Here is a 12,247-nt window from a genome sequence, read left to right on the forward strand (position 1 = left end):
GGGCAGCACCCTCGGTCCTGGCGCCGGCCCCCCCCCGCGCCTCACCTGGAGGCGTGGGCCAGTGGCGCAACGGATAACGCGCCTGACTACGGATCAGGAGATTGCAGGTTCGACTCCTGCCTGGCTTGTGGTGACGGCACCTTCCGGGATGCGGGTGCTTTTTTTTTTTCTTTCCCTTTCCCTTTCCCTTTCCTCCCCTTCTTTGTTCTCCTTCCCCCGGCGGCCAGGAAAAGCGCGTGCCCCACGGGGCCAAGAGGAACACTGGCCGCGGCTTTCAGCGCCGCTCCATTGCCGTGACCGGGCCTCCTCGCCCGCCAAACTTTTCGCCCGCCTGACCCCGATGTGATTTGAACACATAGCCTTCTGATCTGGAGTCAGACGCGCTGCCGTTGCGCCACGAGGCCAGCCGGCAGGCCCTGCAGCTCTTGGTGCTGCGAGGGCGGGCAGCGGGGCCGGGAAGGAGCCGCGGCGGAAAAAGAAGGGGCTGCATTGGCCGTGAATCGAACACGGGCCTCCCGCGTGGCGGGCGAGAATTCTACCACTGAACCACCAATGCCTTGCTGGGAGGAACCGGCCTTCGAGCGGAGCCTGTGCTCTTGGCCGTGCGGCCACCTGCCAGGGCCTGAGGCGGCGGCGGCCTGCCAGCCAAAGGGGGCCTCTCCGGCAGGCCCCTCAGTGGCCGTGTCGGGCCCTGGGTTTCTGTAGTGTAGTGGTTATCACGTTCGCTTCACACGCGAAAAGTCCCTGGTTCGAAACCAGGCAGAAACAGGCCTCCTTTTGCCGTGGGGCCTGGAAAAACGCAGGCTTGCACAAGTGGGCAGCTGCTCGCCGCCTGGGCGTGCGCTCGTGCCCTCTCGCTCGCTGCTCTGGGCCTACGGCAGCCTTTTGTCCGCCGTTCTCTTCGGTGCTGCTGGGAGAAAGAAGCCCGGGCGGGCAGCACCCTCGGTCCTGGCGCCGGCCCCCCCCCGCGCCTCACCTGGAGGCGTGGGCCAGTGGCGCAACGGATAACGCGCCTGACTACGGATCAGGAGATTGCAGGTTCGACTCCTGCCTGGCTTGTGGTGACGGCACCTTCCGGGATGCGGGTGCTTTTTTTTTTTCTTTCCCTTTCCCTTTCCCTTTCCTCCCCTTCTTTGTTCTCCTTCCCCCGGCGGCCAGGAAAAGCGCGTGCCCCACGGGGCCAAGAGGAACACTGGCCGCGGCTTTCAGCGCCGCTCCATTGCCGTGACCGGGCCTCCTCGCCCGCCAAACTTTTCGCCCGCCTGACCCCGATGTGATTTGAACACATAGCCTTCTGATCTGGAGTCAGACGCGCTGCCGTTGCGCCACGAGGCCAGCCGGCAGGCCCTGCAGCTCTTGGTGCTGCGAGGGCGGGCAGCGGGGCCGGGAAGGAGCCGCGGCGGAAAAAGAAGGGGCTGCATTGGCCGTGAATCGAACACGGGCCTCCCGCGTGGCGGGCGAGAATTCTACCACTGAACCACCAATGCCTTGCTGGGAGGAACCGGCCTTCGAGCGGAGCCTGTGCTCTCGGCCGTGCGGCCACCTGCCAGGGCCCGAGGCGGCGGCGGCCTGCCAGCCAAAGGGGGCCTCTCCGGCAGGCCCCTCAGTGGCCGTGTCGGGCCCTGGGTTTCTGTAGTGTAGTGGTTATCACGTTCGCTTCACACGCGAAAGGTCCCTGGTTCGAAACCAGGCAGAAACAGGCCTCCTTTTGCCGTGGGGCCTGGAAAAACGCAGGCTTGCACAAGTGGGCAGCTGCTCGCCGCCTGGGCGTGCGCTCGTGCCCTCTCGCTCGCTGCTCTGGGCCTACGGCAGCCTTTTGTCCGCCGTTCTCTTCGGTGCTGCTGGGAGAAAGAAGCCCGGGCGGGCAGCACCCTCGGTCCTGGCGCCGGCCCCCCCCCCCGCGCCTCACCTGGAGGCGTGGGCCAGTGGCGCAACGGATAACGCGCCTGACTACGGATCAGGAGATTGCAGGTTCGACTCCTGCCTGGCTTGTGGTGACGGCACCTTCCGGGATGCGGGTGCTTTTTTTTTTTCTTTCCCTTTCCCTTTCCCTTTCCTCCCCTTCTTTGTTCTCCTTCCCCCGGCGGCCAGGAAAAGCGCGTGCCCCACGGGGCCAAGAGGAACACTGGCCGCGGCTTTCAGCGCCGCTCCATTGCCGTGACCGGGCCTCCTCGCCCGCCAAACTTTTCGCCCGCCTGACCCCGATGTGATTTGAACACATAGCCTTCTGATCTGGAGTCAGACGCGCTGCCGTTGCGCCACGAGGCCAGCCGGCAGGCCCTGCAGCTCTTGGTGCTGCGAGGGCGGGCAGCGGGGCCGGGAAGGAGCCGCGGCGGAAAAAGAAGGGGCTGCATTGGCCGTGAATCGAACACGGGCCTCCCGCGTGGCGGGCGAGAATTCTACCACTGAACCACCAATGCCTTGCTGGGAGGAACCGGCCTTCGAGCGGAGCCTGTGCTCTCGGCCGTGCGGCCACCTGCCAGGGCCCGAGGCGGCGGCGGCCTGCCAGCCAAAGGGGGCCTCTCCGGCAGGCCCCTCAGTGGCCGTGTCGGGCCCTGGGTTTCTGTAGTGTAGTGGTTATCACGTTCGCTTCACACGCGAAAGGTCCCTGGTTCGAAACCAGGCAGAAACAGGCCTCCTTTTGCCGTGGGGCCTGGAAAAACGCAGGCTTGCACAAGTGGGCAGCTGCTCGCCGCCTGGGCGTGCGCTCGTGCCCTCTCGCTCGCTGCTCTGGGCCTACGGCAGCCTTTTGTCCGCCGTTCTCTTCGGTGCTGCTGGGAGAAAGAAGCCCGGGCGGGCAGCACCCTCGGTCCTGGCGCCGGCCCCCCCCCCGCGCCTCACCTGGAGGCGTGGGCCAGTGGCGCAACGGATAACGCGCCTGACTACGGATCAGGAGATTGCAGGTTCGACTCCTGCCTGGCTTGTGGTGACGGCACCTTCCGGGATGCGGGTGCTTTTTTTTTTTCTTTCCCTTTCCCTTTCCCTTTCCTCCCCTTCTTTGTTCTCCTTCCCCCGGCGGCCAGGAAAAGCGCGTGCCCCACGGGGCCAAGAGGAACACTGGCCGCGGCTTTCAGCGCCGCTCCATTGCCGTGACCGGGCCTCCTCGCCCGCCAAACTTTTCGCCCGCCTGACCCCGATGTGATTTGAACACATAGCCTTCTGATCTGGAGTCAGACGCGCTGCCGTTGCGCCACGAGGCCAGCCGGCAGGCCCTGCAGCTCTTGGTGCTGCGAGGGCGGGCAGCGGGGCCGGGAAGGAGCCGCGGCGGAAAAAGAAGGGGCTGCATTGGCCGTGAATCGAACACGGGCCTCCCGCGTGGCGGGCGAGAATTCTACCACTGAACCACCAATGCCTTGCTGGGAGGAACCGGCCTTCGAGCGGAGCCTGTGCTCTCGGCCGTGCGGCCACCTGCCAGGGCCCGAGGCGGCGGCGGCCTGCCAGCCAAAGGGGGCCTCTCCGGCAGGCCCCTCAGTGGCCGTGTCGGGCCCTGGGTTTCTGTAGTGTAGTGGTTATCACGTTCGCTTCACACGCGAAAGGTCCCTGGTTCGAAACCAGGCAGAAACAGGCCTCCTTTTGCCGTGGGGCCTGGAAAAACGCAGGCTTGCACAAGTGGGCAGCTGCTCGCCGCCTGGGCGTGCGCTCGTGCCCTCTCGCTCGCTGCTCTGGGCCTACGGCAGCCTTTTGTCCGCCGTTCTCTTCGGTGCTGCTGGGAGAAAGAAGCCCGGGCGGGCAGCACCCTCGGTCCTGGCGCCGGCCCCCCCCCCGCGCCTCACCTGGAGGCGTGGGCCAGTGGTGCAACGGATAACGCGCCTGACTACGGATCAGGAGATTGCAGGTTCGACTCCTGCCTGGCTTGTGGTGACGGCACCTTCCGGGATGCGGGTGCTTTTTTTTTTTCTTTCCCTTTCCCTTTCCCTTTCCTCCCCTTCTTTGTTCTCCTTCCCCCGGCGGCCAGGAAAAGCGCGTGCCCCACGGGGCCAAGAGGAACACTGGCCGCGGCTTTCAGCGCCGCTCCATTGCCGTGACCGGGCCTCCTCGCCCGCCAAACTTTTCGCCCGCCTGACCCCGATGTGATTTGAACACATAGCCTTCTGATCTGGAGTCAGACGCGCTGCCGTTGCGCCACGAGGCCAGCCGGCAGGCCCTGCAGCTCTTGGTGCTGCGAGGGCGGGCAGCGGGGCCGGGAAGGAGCCGCGGCGGAAAAAGAAGGGGCTGCATTGGCCGTGAATCGAACACGGGCCTCCCGCGTGGCGGGCGAGAATTCTACCACTGAACCACCAATGCCTTGCTGGGAGGAACCGGCCTTCGAGCGGAGCCTGTGCTCTCGGCCGTGCGGCCACCTGCCAGGGCCCGAGGCGGCGGCGGCCTGCCAGCCAAAGGGGGCCTCTCCGGCAGGCCCCTCAGTGGCCGTGTCGGGCCCTGGGTTTCTGTAGTGTAGTGGTTATCACGTTCGCTTCACACGCGAAAGGTCCCTGGTTCGAAACCAGGCAGAAACAGGCCTCCTTTTGCCGTGGGGCCTGGAAAAACGCAGGCTTGCACAAGTGGGCAGCTGCTCGCCGCCTGGGCGTGCGCTCGTGCCCTCTCGCTCGCTGCTCTGGGCCTACGGCAGCCTTTTGTCCGCCGTTCTCTTCGGTGCTGCTGGGAGAAAGAAGCCCGGGCGGGCAGCACCCTCGGTCCTGGCGCCGGCCCCCCCCCGCGCCTCACCTGGAGGCGTGGGCCAGTGGCGCAACGGATAACGCGCCTGACTACGGATCAGGAGATTGCAGGTTCGACTCCTGCCTGGCTTGTGGTGACGGCACCTTCCGGGATGCGGGTGCTTTTTTTTTTTCTTTCCCTTTCCCTTTCCCTTTCCTCCCCTTCTTTGTTCTCCTTCCCCCGGCGGCCAGGAAAAGCGCGTGCCCCACGGGGCCAAGAGGAACACTGGCCGCGGCTTTCAGCGCCGCTCCATTGCCGTGACCGGGCCTCCTCGCCCGCCAAACTTTTCGCCCGCCTGACCCCGATGTGATTTGAACACATAGCCTTCTGATCTGGAGTCAGACGCGCTGCCGTTGCGCCACGAGGCCAGCCGGCAGGCCCTGCAGCTCTTGGTGCTGCGAGGGCGGGCAGCGGGGCCGGGAAGGAGCCGCGGCGGAAAAAGAAGGGGCTGCATTGGCCGTGAATCGAACACGGGCCTCCCGCGTGGCGGGCGAGAATTCTACCACTGAACCACCAATGCCTTGCTGGGAGGAACCGGCCTTCGAGCGGAGCCTGTGCTCTCGGCCGTGCGGCCACCTGCCAGGGCCCGAGGCGGCGGCGGCCTGCCAGCCAAAGGGGGCCTCTCCGGCAGGCCCCTCAGTGGCCGTGTCGGGCCCTGGGTTTCTGTAGTGTAGTGGTTATCACGTTCGCTTCACACGCGAAAGGTCCCTGGTTCGAAACCAGGCAGAAACAGGCCTCCTTTTGCCGTGGGGCCTGGAAAAACGCAGGCTTGCACAAGTGGGCAGCTGCTCGCCGCCTGGGCGTGCGCTCGTGCCCTCTCGCTCGCTGCTCTGGGCCTACGGCAGCCTTTTGTCCGCCGTTCTCTTCGGTGCTGCTGGGAGAAAGAAGCCCGGGCGGGCAGCACCCTCGGTCCTGGCGCCGGCCCCCCCCCGCGCCTCACCTGGAGGCGTGGGCCAGTGGCGCAACGGATAACGCGCCTGACTACGGATCAGGAGATTGCAGGTTCGACTCCTGCCTGGCTTGTGGTGACGGCACCTTCCGGGATGCGGGTGCTTTTTTTTTTTCTTTCCCTTTCCCTTTCCCTTTCCTCCCCTTCTTTGTTCTCCTTCCCCCGGCGGCCAGGAAAAGCGCGTGCCCCACGGGGCCAAGAGGAACACTGGCCGCGGCTTTCAGCGCCGCTCCATTGCCGTGACCGGGCCTCCTCGCCCGCCAAACTTTTCGCCCGCCTGACCCCGATGTGATTTGAACACATAGCCTTCTGATCTGGAGTCAGACGCGCTGCCGTTGCGCCACGAGGCCAGCCGGCAGGCCCTGCAGCTCTTGGTGCTGCGAGGGCGGGCAGCGGGGCCGGGAAGGAGCCGCGGCGGAAAAAGAAGGGGCTGCATTGGCCGTGAATCGAACACGGGCCTCCCGCGTGGCGGGCGAGAATTCTACCACTGAACCACCAATGCCTTGCTGGGAGGAACCGGCCTTCGAGCGGAGCCTGTGCTCTCGGCCGTGCGGCCACCTGCCAGGGCCCGAGGCGGCGGCGGCCTGCCAGCCAAAGGGGGCCTCTCCGGCAGGCCCCTCAGTGGCCGTGTCGGGCCCTGGGTTTCTGTAGTGTAGTGGTTATCACGTTCGCTTCACACGCGAAAGGTCCCTGGTTCGAAACCAGGCAGAAACAGGCCTCCTTTTGCCGTGGGGCCTGGAAAAACGCAGGCTTGCACAAGTGGGCAGCTGCTCGCCGCCTGGGCGTGCGCTCGTGCCCTCTCGCTCGCTGCTCTGGGCCTACGGCAGCCTTTTGTCCGCCGTTCTCTTCGGTGCTGCTGGGAGAAAGAAGCCCGGGCGGGCAGCACCCTCGGTCCTGGCGCCGGCCCCCCCCCCCGCGCCTCACCTGGAGGCGTGGGCCAGTGGCGCAACGGATAACGCGCCTGACTACGGATCAGGAGATTGCAGGTTCGACTCCTGCCTGGCTTGTGGTGACGGCACCTTCCGGGATGCGGGTGCTTTTTTTTTTTCTTTCCCTTTCCCTTTCCCTTTCCTCCCCTTCTTTGTTCTCCTTCCCCCGGCGGCCAGGAAAAGCGCGTGCCCCACGGGGCCAAGAGGAACACTGGCCGCGGCTTTCAGCGCCGCTCCATTGCCGTGACCGGGCCTCCTCGCCCGCCAAACTTTTCGCCCGCCTGACCCCGATGTGATTTGAACACATAGCCTTCTGATCTGGAGTCAGACGCGCTGCCGTTGCGCCACGAGGCCAGCCGGCAGGCCCTGCAGCTCTTGGTGCTGCGAGGGCGGGCAGCGGGGCCGGGAAGGAGCCGCGGCGGAAAAAGAAGGGGCTGCATTGGCCGTGAATCGAACACGGGCCTCCCGCGTGGCGGGCGAGAATTCTACCACTGAACCACCAATGCCTTGCTGGGAGGAACCGGCCTTCGAGCGGAGCCTGTGCTCTCGGCCGTGCGGCCACCTGCCAGGGCCCGAGGCGGCGGCGGCCTGCCAGCCAAAGGGGGCCTCTCCGGCAGGCCCCTCAGTGGCCGTGTCGGGCCCTGGGTTTCTGTAGTGTAGTGGTTATCACGTTCGCTTCACACGCGAAAGGTCCCTGGTTCGAAACCAGGCAGAAACAGGCCTCCTTTTGCCGTGGGGCCTGGAAAAACGCAGGCTTGCACAAGTGGGCAGCTGCTCGCCGCCTGGGCGTGCGCTCGTGCCCTCTCGCTCGCTGCTCTGGGCCTACGGCAGCCTTTTGTCCGCCGTTCTCTTCGGTGCTGCTGGGAGAAAGAAGCCCGGGCGGGCAGCACCCTCGGTCCTGGCGCCGGCCCCCCCCCGCGCCTCACCTGGAGGCGTGGGCCAGTGGCGCAACGGATAACGCGCCTGACTACGGATCAGGAGATTGCAGGTTCGACTTCTGCCTGGCTTGTGGTGACGGCACCTTCCGGGATGCGGGTGCTTTTTTTTTTTCTTTCCCTTTCCCTTTCCCTTTCCTCCCCTTCTTTGTTCTCCTTCCCCCGGCGGCCAGGAAAAGCGCGTGCCCCACGGGGCCAAGAGGAACACTGGCCGCGGCTTTCAGCGCCGCTCCATTGCCGTGACCGGGCCTCCTCGCCCGCCAAACTTTTCGCCCGCCTGACCCCGATGTGATTTGAACACATAGCCTTCTGATCTGGAGTCAGACGCGCTGCCGTTGCGCCACGAGGCCAGCCGGCAGGCCCTGCAGCTCTTGGTGCTGCGAGGGCGGGCAGCGGGGCCGGGAAGGAGCCGCGGCGGAAAAAGAAGGGGCTGCATTGGCCGTGAATCGAACACGGGCCTCCCGCGTGGCGGGCGAGAATTCTACCACTGAACCACCAATGCCTTGCTGGGAGGAACCGGCCTTCGAGCGGAGCCTGTGCTCTCGGCCGTGCGGCCACCTGCCAGGGCCCGAGGCGGCGGCGGCCTGCCAGCCAAAGGGGGCCTCTCCGGCAGGCCCCTCAGTGGCCGTGTCGGGCCCTGGGTTTCTGTAGTGTAGTGGTTATCACGTTCGCTTCACACGCGAAAGGTCCCTGGTTCGAAACCAGGCAGAAACAGGCCTCCTTTTGCCGTGGGGCCTGGAAAAACGCAGGCTTGCACAAGTGGGCAGCTGCTCGCCGCCTGGGCGTGCGCTCGTGCCCTCTCGCTCGCTGCTCTGGGCCTACGGCAGCCTTTTGTCCGCCGTTCTCTTCGGTGCTGCTGGGAGAAAGAAGCCCGGGCGGGCAGCACCCTCGGTCCTGGCGCCGGCCCCCCCCCGCGCCTCACCTGGAGGCGTGGGCCAGTGGCGCAACGGATAACGCGCCTGACTACGGATCAGGAGATTGCAGGTTCGACTCCTGCCTGGCTTGTGGTGACGGCACCTTCCGGGATGCGGGTGCTTTTTTTTTTTCTTTCCCTTTCCCTTTCCCTTTCCTCCCCTTCTTTGTTCTCCTTCCCCCGGCGGCCAGGAAAAGCGCGTGCCCCACGGGGCCAAGAGGAACACTGGCCGCGGCTTTCAGCGCCGCTCCATTGCCGTGACCGGGCCTCCTCGCCCGCCAAACTTTTCGCCCGCCTGACCCCGATGTGATTTGAACACATAGCCTTCTGATCTGGAGTCAGACGCGCTGCCGTTGCGCCACGAGGCCAGCCGGCAGGCCCTGCAGCTCTTGGTGCTGCGAGGGCGGGCAGCGGGGCCGGGAAGGAGCCGCGGCGGAAAAAGAAGGGGCTGCATTGGCCGTGAATCGAACACGGGCCTCCCGCGTGGCGGGCGAGAATTCTACCACTGAACCACCAATGCCTTGCTGGGAGGAACCGGCCTTCGAGCGGAGCCTGTGCTCTCGGCCGTGCGGCCACCTGCCAGGGCCCGAGGCGGCGGCGGCCTGCCAGCCAAAGGGGGCCTCTCCGGCAGGCCCCTCAGTGGCCGTGTCGGGCCCTGGGTTTCTGTAGTGTAGTGGTTATCACGTTCGCTTCACACGCGAAAGGTCCCTGGTTCGAAACCAGGCAGAAACAGGCCTCCTTTTGCCGTGGGGCCTGGAAAAACGCAGGCTTGCACAAGTGGGCAGCTGCTCGCCGCCTGGGCGTGCGCTCGTGCCCTCTCGCTCGCTGCTCTGGGCCTACGGCAGCCTTTTGTCCGCCGTTCTCTTCGGTGCTGCTGGGAGAAAGAAGCCCGGGCGGGCAGCACCCTCGGTCCTGGCGCCGGCCCCCCCCCGCGCCTCACCTGGAGGCGTGGGCCAGTGGCGCAACGGATAACGCGCCTGACTACGGATCAGGAGATTGCAGGTTCGACTCCTGCCTGGCTTGTGGTGACGGCACCTTCCGGGATGCGGGTGCTTTTTTTTTTTCTTTCCCTTTCCCTTTCCCTTTCCTCCCCTTCTTTGTTCTCCTTCCCCCGGCGGCCAGGAAAAGCGCGTGCCCCACGGGGCCAAGAGGAACACTGGCCGCGGCTTTCAGCGCCGCTCCATTGCCGTGACCGGGCCTCCTCGCCCGCCAAACTTTTCGCCCGCCTGACCCCGATGTGATTTGAACACATAGCCTTCTGATCTGGAGTCAGACGCGCTGCCGTTGCGCCACGAGGCCAGCCGGCAGGCCCTGCAGCTCTTGGTGCTGCGAGGGCGGGCAGCGGGGCCGGGAAGGAGCCGCGGCGGAAAAAGAAGGGGCTGCATTGGCCGTGAATCGAACACGGGCCTCCCGCGTGGCGGGCGAGAATTCTACCACTGAACCACCAATGCCTTGCTGGGAGGAACCGGCCTTCGAGCGGAGCCTGTGCTCTCGGCCGTGCGGCCACCTGCCAGGGCCCGAGGCGGCGGCGGCCTGCCAGCCAAAGGGGGCCTCTCCGGCAGGCCCCTCAGTGGCCGTGTCGGGCCCTGGGTTTCTGTAGTGTAGTGGTTATCACGTTCGCTTCACACGCGAAAGGTCCCTGGTTCGAAACCAGGCAGAAACAGGCCTCCTTTTGCCGTGGGGCCTGGAAAAACGCAGGCTTGCACAAGTGGGCAGCTGCTCGCCGCCTGGGCGTGCGCTCGTGCCCTCTCGCTCGCTGCTCTGGGCCTACGGCAGCCTTTTGTCCGCCGTTCTCTTCGGTGCTGCTGGGAGAAAGAAGCCCGGGCGGGCAGCACCCTCGGTCCTGGCGCCGGCCCCCCCCCGCGCCTCACCTGGAGGCGTGGGCCAGTGGCGCAACGGATAACGTGCCTGACTACGGATCAGGAGATTGCAGGTTCGACTCCTGCCTGGCTTGTGGTGACGGCACCTTCCGGGATGCGGGTGCTTTTTTTTTTTCTTTCCCTTTCCCTTTCCCTTTCCTCCCCTTCTTTGTTCTCCTTCCCCCGGCGGCCAGGAAAAGCGCGTGCCCCACGGGGCCAAGAGGAACACTGGCCGCGGCTTTCAGCGCCGCTCCATTGCCGTGAACGGGCCTCCTCGCCCGCCAAACTTTTCGCCCGCCTGACCCCGATGTGATTTGAACACATAGCCTTCTGATCTGGAGTCAGACGCGCTGCCGTTGCGCCACGAGGCCAGCCGGCAGGCCCTGCAGCTCTTGGTGCTGCGAGGGCGGGCAGCGGGGCCGGGAAGGAGCCGCGGCGGAAAAAGAAGGGGCTGCATTGGCCGTGAATCGAACACGGGCCTCCCGCGTGGCGGGCGAGAATTCTACCACTGAACCACCAATGCCTTGCTGGGAGGAACCGGCCTTCGAGCGGAGCCTGTGCTCTCGGCCGTGCGGCCACCTGCCAGGGCCCGAGGCGGCGGCGGCCTGCCAGCCAAAGGGGGCCTCTCCGGCAGGCCCCTCAGTGGCCGTGTCGGGCCCTGGGTTTCTGTAGTGTAGTGGTTATCACGTTCGCTTCACACGCGAAAGGTCCCTGGTTCGAAACCAGGCAGAAACAGGCCTCCTTTTGCCGTGGGGCCTGGAAAAACGCAGGCTTGCACAAGTGGGCAGCTGCTCGCCGCCTGGGCGTGCGCTCGTGCCCTCTCGCTCGCTGCTCTGGGCCTACGGCAGCCTTTTGTCCGCCGTTCTCTTCGGTGCTGCTGGGAGAAAGAAGCCCGGGCGGGCAGCACCCTCGGTCCTGGCGCCGGCCCCCCCCCGCGCCTCACCTGGAGGCGTGGGCCAGTGGCGCAACGGATAACGCGCCTGACTACGGATCAGGAGATTGCAGGTTCGACTCCTGCCTGGCTTGTGGTGACGGCACCTTCCGGGATGCGGGTGCTTTTTTTTTTTCTTTCCCTTTCCCTTTCCCTTTCCCTTTCCTCCCCTTCTTTGTTCTCCTTCCCCCGGCGGCCAGGAAAAGCGCGTGCCCCACGGGGCCAAGAGGAACACTGGCCGCGGCTTTCAGCGCCGCTCCATTGCCGTGACCGGGCCTCCTCGCCCGCCAAACTTTTCGCCCGCCTGACCCCGATGTGATTTGAACACATAGCCTTCTGATCTGGAGTCAGACGCGCTGCCGTTGCGCCACGAGGCCAGCCGGCAGGCCCTGCAGCTCTTGGTGCTGCGAGGGCGGGCAGCGGGGCCGGGAAGGAGCCGCGGCGGAAAAAGAAGGGGCTGCATTGGCCGTGAATCGAACACGGGCCTCCCGCGTGGCGGGCGAGAATTCTACCACTGAACCACCAATGCCTTGCTGGGAGGAACCGGCCTTCGAGCGGAGCCTGTGCTCTCGGCCGTGCGGCCACCTGCCAGGGCCCGAGGCGGCGGCGGCCTGCCAGCCAAAGGGGGCCTCTCCGGCAGGCCCCTCAGTGGCCGTGTCGGGCCCTGGGTTTCTGTAGTGTAGTGGTTATCACGTTCGCTTCACACGCGAAAGGTCCCTGGTTCGAAACCAGGCAGAAACAGGCCTCCTTTTGCCGTGGGGCCTGGAAAAACGCAGGCTTGCACAAGTGGGCAGCTGCTCGCCGCCTGGGCGTGCGCTCGTGCCCTCTCGCTCGCTGCTCTGGGCCTACGGCAGCCTTTTGTCCGCCGTTCTCTTCGGTGCTGCTGGGAGAAAGAAGCCCGGGCGGGCAGCACCCTCGGTCCTGGCGCCGGCCCCCCCCCCGCGCCTCACCTGGAGGCGTGGGCCAGTGGCGCAACGGATAACGCGCCTGACTACGGATCAGGAGATTGCAGGTTCGACTCCTGCCTGGCTTGTGG

General features: G+C 66.0%; 49 non-coding genes across 49 annotated transcripts; 23 read left to right on the forward strand and 26 right to left on the reverse strand.

The window, feature by feature from the left end:
- Positions 1 to 55: 55 nt before the first annotated feature.
- On the forward strand, positions 56 to 128 carry TRNAR-ACG (transfer RNA arginine (anticodon ACG)). Its single transcript has one exon. It is a non-coding gene; the product is annotated as a tRNA-Arg (tRNA).
- Positions 129 to 332: 204 nt separating this feature from the next.
- On the reverse strand, positions 333 to 404 carry TRNAW-CCA (transfer RNA tryptophan (anticodon CCA)). The gene has a single exon. It is a non-coding gene; the product is annotated as a tRNA-Trp (tRNA).
- An 81-nt stretch (positions 405 to 485) lies between these two features.
- On the reverse strand, positions 486 to 556 carry TRNAG-GCC (transfer RNA glycine (anticodon GCC)). The gene has a single exon. It is a non-coding gene; the product is annotated as a tRNA-Gly (tRNA).
- Positions 557 to 986: 430 nt separating this feature from the next.
- On the forward strand, positions 987 to 1,059 carry TRNAR-ACG (transfer RNA arginine (anticodon ACG)). Its single transcript has one exon. It is a non-coding gene; the product is annotated as a tRNA-Arg (tRNA).
- Positions 1,060 to 1,263: 204 nt separating this feature from the next.
- On the reverse strand, positions 1,264 to 1,335 carry TRNAW-CCA (transfer RNA tryptophan (anticodon CCA)). The gene has a single exon. It is a non-coding gene; the product is annotated as a tRNA-Trp (tRNA).
- An 81-nt stretch (positions 1,336 to 1,416) lies between these two features.
- TRNAG-GCC (transfer RNA glycine (anticodon GCC)) lies at positions 1,417 to 1,487 on the reverse strand. The gene has a single exon. It is a non-coding gene; the product is annotated as a tRNA-Gly (tRNA).
- A 139-nt stretch (positions 1,488 to 1,626) lies between these two features.
- TRNAV-CAC (transfer RNA valine (anticodon CAC)) lies at positions 1,627 to 1,699 on the forward strand. The gene has a single exon. It is a non-coding gene; the product is annotated as a tRNA-Val (tRNA).
- Positions 1,700 to 1,919: 220 nt separating this feature from the next.
- TRNAR-ACG (transfer RNA arginine (anticodon ACG)) lies at positions 1,920 to 1,992 on the forward strand. Its single transcript has one exon. It is a non-coding gene; the product is annotated as a tRNA-Arg (tRNA).
- A 204-nt stretch (positions 1,993 to 2,196) lies between these two features.
- TRNAW-CCA (transfer RNA tryptophan (anticodon CCA)) lies at positions 2,197 to 2,268 on the reverse strand. The gene has a single exon. It is a non-coding gene; the product is annotated as a tRNA-Trp (tRNA).
- An 81-nt stretch (positions 2,269 to 2,349) lies between these two features.
- TRNAG-GCC (transfer RNA glycine (anticodon GCC)) lies at positions 2,350 to 2,420 on the reverse strand. Its single transcript has one exon. It is a non-coding gene; the product is annotated as a tRNA-Gly (tRNA).
- Positions 2,421 to 2,559: 139 nt separating this feature from the next.
- On the forward strand, positions 2,560 to 2,632 carry TRNAV-CAC (transfer RNA valine (anticodon CAC)). Its single transcript has one exon. It is a non-coding gene; the product is annotated as a tRNA-Val (tRNA).
- A 219-nt stretch (positions 2,633 to 2,851) lies between these two features.
- Positions 2,852 to 2,924, forward strand: TRNAR-ACG (transfer RNA arginine (anticodon ACG)). Its single transcript has one exon. It is a non-coding gene; the product is annotated as a tRNA-Arg (tRNA).
- Positions 2,925 to 3,128: 204 nt separating this feature from the next.
- On the reverse strand, positions 3,129 to 3,200 carry TRNAW-CCA (transfer RNA tryptophan (anticodon CCA)). Its single transcript has one exon. It is a non-coding gene; the product is annotated as a tRNA-Trp (tRNA).
- An 81-nt stretch (positions 3,201 to 3,281) lies between these two features.
- TRNAG-GCC (transfer RNA glycine (anticodon GCC)) lies at positions 3,282 to 3,352 on the reverse strand. Its single transcript has one exon. It is a non-coding gene; the product is annotated as a tRNA-Gly (tRNA).
- A 139-nt stretch (positions 3,353 to 3,491) lies between these two features.
- Positions 3,492 to 3,564, forward strand: TRNAV-CAC (transfer RNA valine (anticodon CAC)). Its single transcript has one exon. It is a non-coding gene; the product is annotated as a tRNA-Val (tRNA).
- Positions 3,565 to 4,060: 496 nt separating this feature from the next.
- On the reverse strand, positions 4,061 to 4,132 carry TRNAW-CCA (transfer RNA tryptophan (anticodon CCA)). The gene has a single exon. It is a non-coding gene; the product is annotated as a tRNA-Trp (tRNA).
- An 81-nt stretch (positions 4,133 to 4,213) lies between these two features.
- TRNAG-GCC (transfer RNA glycine (anticodon GCC)) lies at positions 4,214 to 4,284 on the reverse strand. The gene has a single exon. It is a non-coding gene; the product is annotated as a tRNA-Gly (tRNA).
- Positions 4,285 to 4,423: 139 nt separating this feature from the next.
- TRNAV-CAC (transfer RNA valine (anticodon CAC)) lies at positions 4,424 to 4,496 on the forward strand. The gene has a single exon. It is a non-coding gene; the product is annotated as a tRNA-Val (tRNA).
- A 218-nt stretch (positions 4,497 to 4,714) lies between these two features.
- Positions 4,715 to 4,787, forward strand: TRNAR-ACG (transfer RNA arginine (anticodon ACG)). The gene has a single exon. It is a non-coding gene; the product is annotated as a tRNA-Arg (tRNA).
- Positions 4,788 to 4,991: 204 nt separating this feature from the next.
- On the reverse strand, positions 4,992 to 5,063 carry TRNAW-CCA (transfer RNA tryptophan (anticodon CCA)). Its single transcript has one exon. It is a non-coding gene; the product is annotated as a tRNA-Trp (tRNA).
- An 81-nt stretch (positions 5,064 to 5,144) lies between these two features.
- On the reverse strand, positions 5,145 to 5,215 carry TRNAG-GCC (transfer RNA glycine (anticodon GCC)). Its single transcript has one exon. It is a non-coding gene; the product is annotated as a tRNA-Gly (tRNA).
- A 139-nt stretch (positions 5,216 to 5,354) lies between these two features.
- TRNAV-CAC (transfer RNA valine (anticodon CAC)) lies at positions 5,355 to 5,427 on the forward strand. Its single transcript has one exon. It is a non-coding gene; the product is annotated as a tRNA-Val (tRNA).
- A 218-nt stretch (positions 5,428 to 5,645) lies between these two features.
- TRNAR-ACG (transfer RNA arginine (anticodon ACG)) lies at positions 5,646 to 5,718 on the forward strand. Its single transcript has one exon. It is a non-coding gene; the product is annotated as a tRNA-Arg (tRNA).
- Positions 5,719 to 5,922: 204 nt separating this feature from the next.
- On the reverse strand, positions 5,923 to 5,994 carry TRNAW-CCA (transfer RNA tryptophan (anticodon CCA)). Its single transcript has one exon. It is a non-coding gene; the product is annotated as a tRNA-Trp (tRNA).
- An 81-nt stretch (positions 5,995 to 6,075) lies between these two features.
- Positions 6,076 to 6,146, reverse strand: TRNAG-GCC (transfer RNA glycine (anticodon GCC)). The gene has a single exon. It is a non-coding gene; the product is annotated as a tRNA-Gly (tRNA).
- Positions 6,147 to 6,285: 139 nt separating this feature from the next.
- Positions 6,286 to 6,358, forward strand: TRNAV-CAC (transfer RNA valine (anticodon CAC)). Its single transcript has one exon. It is a non-coding gene; the product is annotated as a tRNA-Val (tRNA).
- Positions 6,359 to 6,578: 220 nt separating this feature from the next.
- TRNAR-ACG (transfer RNA arginine (anticodon ACG)) lies at positions 6,579 to 6,651 on the forward strand. Its single transcript has one exon. It is a non-coding gene; the product is annotated as a tRNA-Arg (tRNA).
- Positions 6,652 to 6,855: 204 nt separating this feature from the next.
- TRNAW-CCA (transfer RNA tryptophan (anticodon CCA)) lies at positions 6,856 to 6,927 on the reverse strand. The gene has a single exon. It is a non-coding gene; the product is annotated as a tRNA-Trp (tRNA).
- An 81-nt stretch (positions 6,928 to 7,008) lies between these two features.
- Positions 7,009 to 7,079, reverse strand: TRNAG-GCC (transfer RNA glycine (anticodon GCC)). The gene has a single exon. It is a non-coding gene; the product is annotated as a tRNA-Gly (tRNA).
- A 139-nt stretch (positions 7,080 to 7,218) lies between these two features.
- On the forward strand, positions 7,219 to 7,291 carry TRNAV-CAC (transfer RNA valine (anticodon CAC)). Its single transcript has one exon. It is a non-coding gene; the product is annotated as a tRNA-Val (tRNA).
- A 495-nt stretch (positions 7,292 to 7,786) lies between these two features.
- On the reverse strand, positions 7,787 to 7,858 carry TRNAW-CCA (transfer RNA tryptophan (anticodon CCA)). The gene has a single exon. It is a non-coding gene; the product is annotated as a tRNA-Trp (tRNA).
- Positions 7,859 to 7,939: 81 nt separating this feature from the next.
- On the reverse strand, positions 7,940 to 8,010 carry TRNAG-GCC (transfer RNA glycine (anticodon GCC)). The gene has a single exon. It is a non-coding gene; the product is annotated as a tRNA-Gly (tRNA).
- A 139-nt stretch (positions 8,011 to 8,149) lies between these two features.
- On the forward strand, positions 8,150 to 8,222 carry TRNAV-CAC (transfer RNA valine (anticodon CAC)). The gene has a single exon. It is a non-coding gene; the product is annotated as a tRNA-Val (tRNA).
- A 218-nt stretch (positions 8,223 to 8,440) lies between these two features.
- TRNAR-ACG (transfer RNA arginine (anticodon ACG)) lies at positions 8,441 to 8,513 on the forward strand. The gene has a single exon. It is a non-coding gene; the product is annotated as a tRNA-Arg (tRNA).
- Positions 8,514 to 8,717: 204 nt separating this feature from the next.
- Positions 8,718 to 8,789, reverse strand: TRNAW-CCA (transfer RNA tryptophan (anticodon CCA)). The gene has a single exon. It is a non-coding gene; the product is annotated as a tRNA-Trp (tRNA).
- Positions 8,790 to 8,870: 81 nt separating this feature from the next.
- TRNAG-GCC (transfer RNA glycine (anticodon GCC)) lies at positions 8,871 to 8,941 on the reverse strand. Its single transcript has one exon. It is a non-coding gene; the product is annotated as a tRNA-Gly (tRNA).
- A 139-nt stretch (positions 8,942 to 9,080) lies between these two features.
- On the forward strand, positions 9,081 to 9,153 carry TRNAV-CAC (transfer RNA valine (anticodon CAC)). The gene has a single exon. It is a non-coding gene; the product is annotated as a tRNA-Val (tRNA).
- A 218-nt stretch (positions 9,154 to 9,371) lies between these two features.
- Positions 9,372 to 9,444, forward strand: TRNAR-ACG (transfer RNA arginine (anticodon ACG)). The gene has a single exon. It is a non-coding gene; the product is annotated as a tRNA-Arg (tRNA).
- A 204-nt stretch (positions 9,445 to 9,648) lies between these two features.
- TRNAW-CCA (transfer RNA tryptophan (anticodon CCA)) lies at positions 9,649 to 9,720 on the reverse strand. The gene has a single exon. It is a non-coding gene; the product is annotated as a tRNA-Trp (tRNA).
- An 81-nt stretch (positions 9,721 to 9,801) lies between these two features.
- Positions 9,802 to 9,872, reverse strand: TRNAG-GCC (transfer RNA glycine (anticodon GCC)). The gene has a single exon. It is a non-coding gene; the product is annotated as a tRNA-Gly (tRNA).
- A 139-nt stretch (positions 9,873 to 10,011) lies between these two features.
- Positions 10,012 to 10,084, forward strand: TRNAV-CAC (transfer RNA valine (anticodon CAC)). The gene has a single exon. It is a non-coding gene; the product is annotated as a tRNA-Val (tRNA).
- Positions 10,085 to 10,579: 495 nt separating this feature from the next.
- TRNAW-CCA (transfer RNA tryptophan (anticodon CCA)) lies at positions 10,580 to 10,651 on the reverse strand. The gene has a single exon. It is a non-coding gene; the product is annotated as a tRNA-Trp (tRNA).
- Positions 10,652 to 10,732: 81 nt separating this feature from the next.
- TRNAG-GCC (transfer RNA glycine (anticodon GCC)) lies at positions 10,733 to 10,803 on the reverse strand. Its single transcript has one exon. It is a non-coding gene; the product is annotated as a tRNA-Gly (tRNA).
- Positions 10,804 to 10,942: 139 nt separating this feature from the next.
- On the forward strand, positions 10,943 to 11,015 carry TRNAV-CAC (transfer RNA valine (anticodon CAC)). The gene has a single exon. It is a non-coding gene; the product is annotated as a tRNA-Val (tRNA).
- Positions 11,016 to 11,233: 218 nt separating this feature from the next.
- TRNAR-ACG (transfer RNA arginine (anticodon ACG)) lies at positions 11,234 to 11,306 on the forward strand. The gene has a single exon. It is a non-coding gene; the product is annotated as a tRNA-Arg (tRNA).
- Positions 11,307 to 11,516: 210 nt separating this feature from the next.
- Positions 11,517 to 11,588, reverse strand: TRNAW-CCA (transfer RNA tryptophan (anticodon CCA)). The gene has a single exon. It is a non-coding gene; the product is annotated as a tRNA-Trp (tRNA).
- An 81-nt stretch (positions 11,589 to 11,669) lies between these two features.
- On the reverse strand, positions 11,670 to 11,740 carry TRNAG-GCC (transfer RNA glycine (anticodon GCC)). The gene has a single exon. It is a non-coding gene; the product is annotated as a tRNA-Gly (tRNA).
- Positions 11,741 to 11,879: 139 nt separating this feature from the next.
- TRNAV-CAC (transfer RNA valine (anticodon CAC)) lies at positions 11,880 to 11,952 on the forward strand. The gene has a single exon. It is a non-coding gene; the product is annotated as a tRNA-Val (tRNA).
- A 219-nt stretch (positions 11,953 to 12,171) lies between these two features.
- On the forward strand, positions 12,172 to 12,244 carry TRNAR-ACG (transfer RNA arginine (anticodon ACG)). Its single transcript has one exon. It is a non-coding gene; the product is annotated as a tRNA-Arg (tRNA).
- The last annotated feature ends 3 nt before the right edge of the window (positions 12,245 to 12,247 follow it).

The sequence above is a fragment of the Pelodiscus sinensis genome, chromosome 3, assembly GCF_049634645.1.
Source record: "Pelodiscus sinensis isolate JC-2024 chromosome 3, ASM4963464v1, whole genome shotgun sequence".
Taxonomy (NCBI): domain Eukaryota; kingdom Metazoa; phylum Chordata; order Testudines; family Trionychidae; genus Pelodiscus; species Pelodiscus sinensis.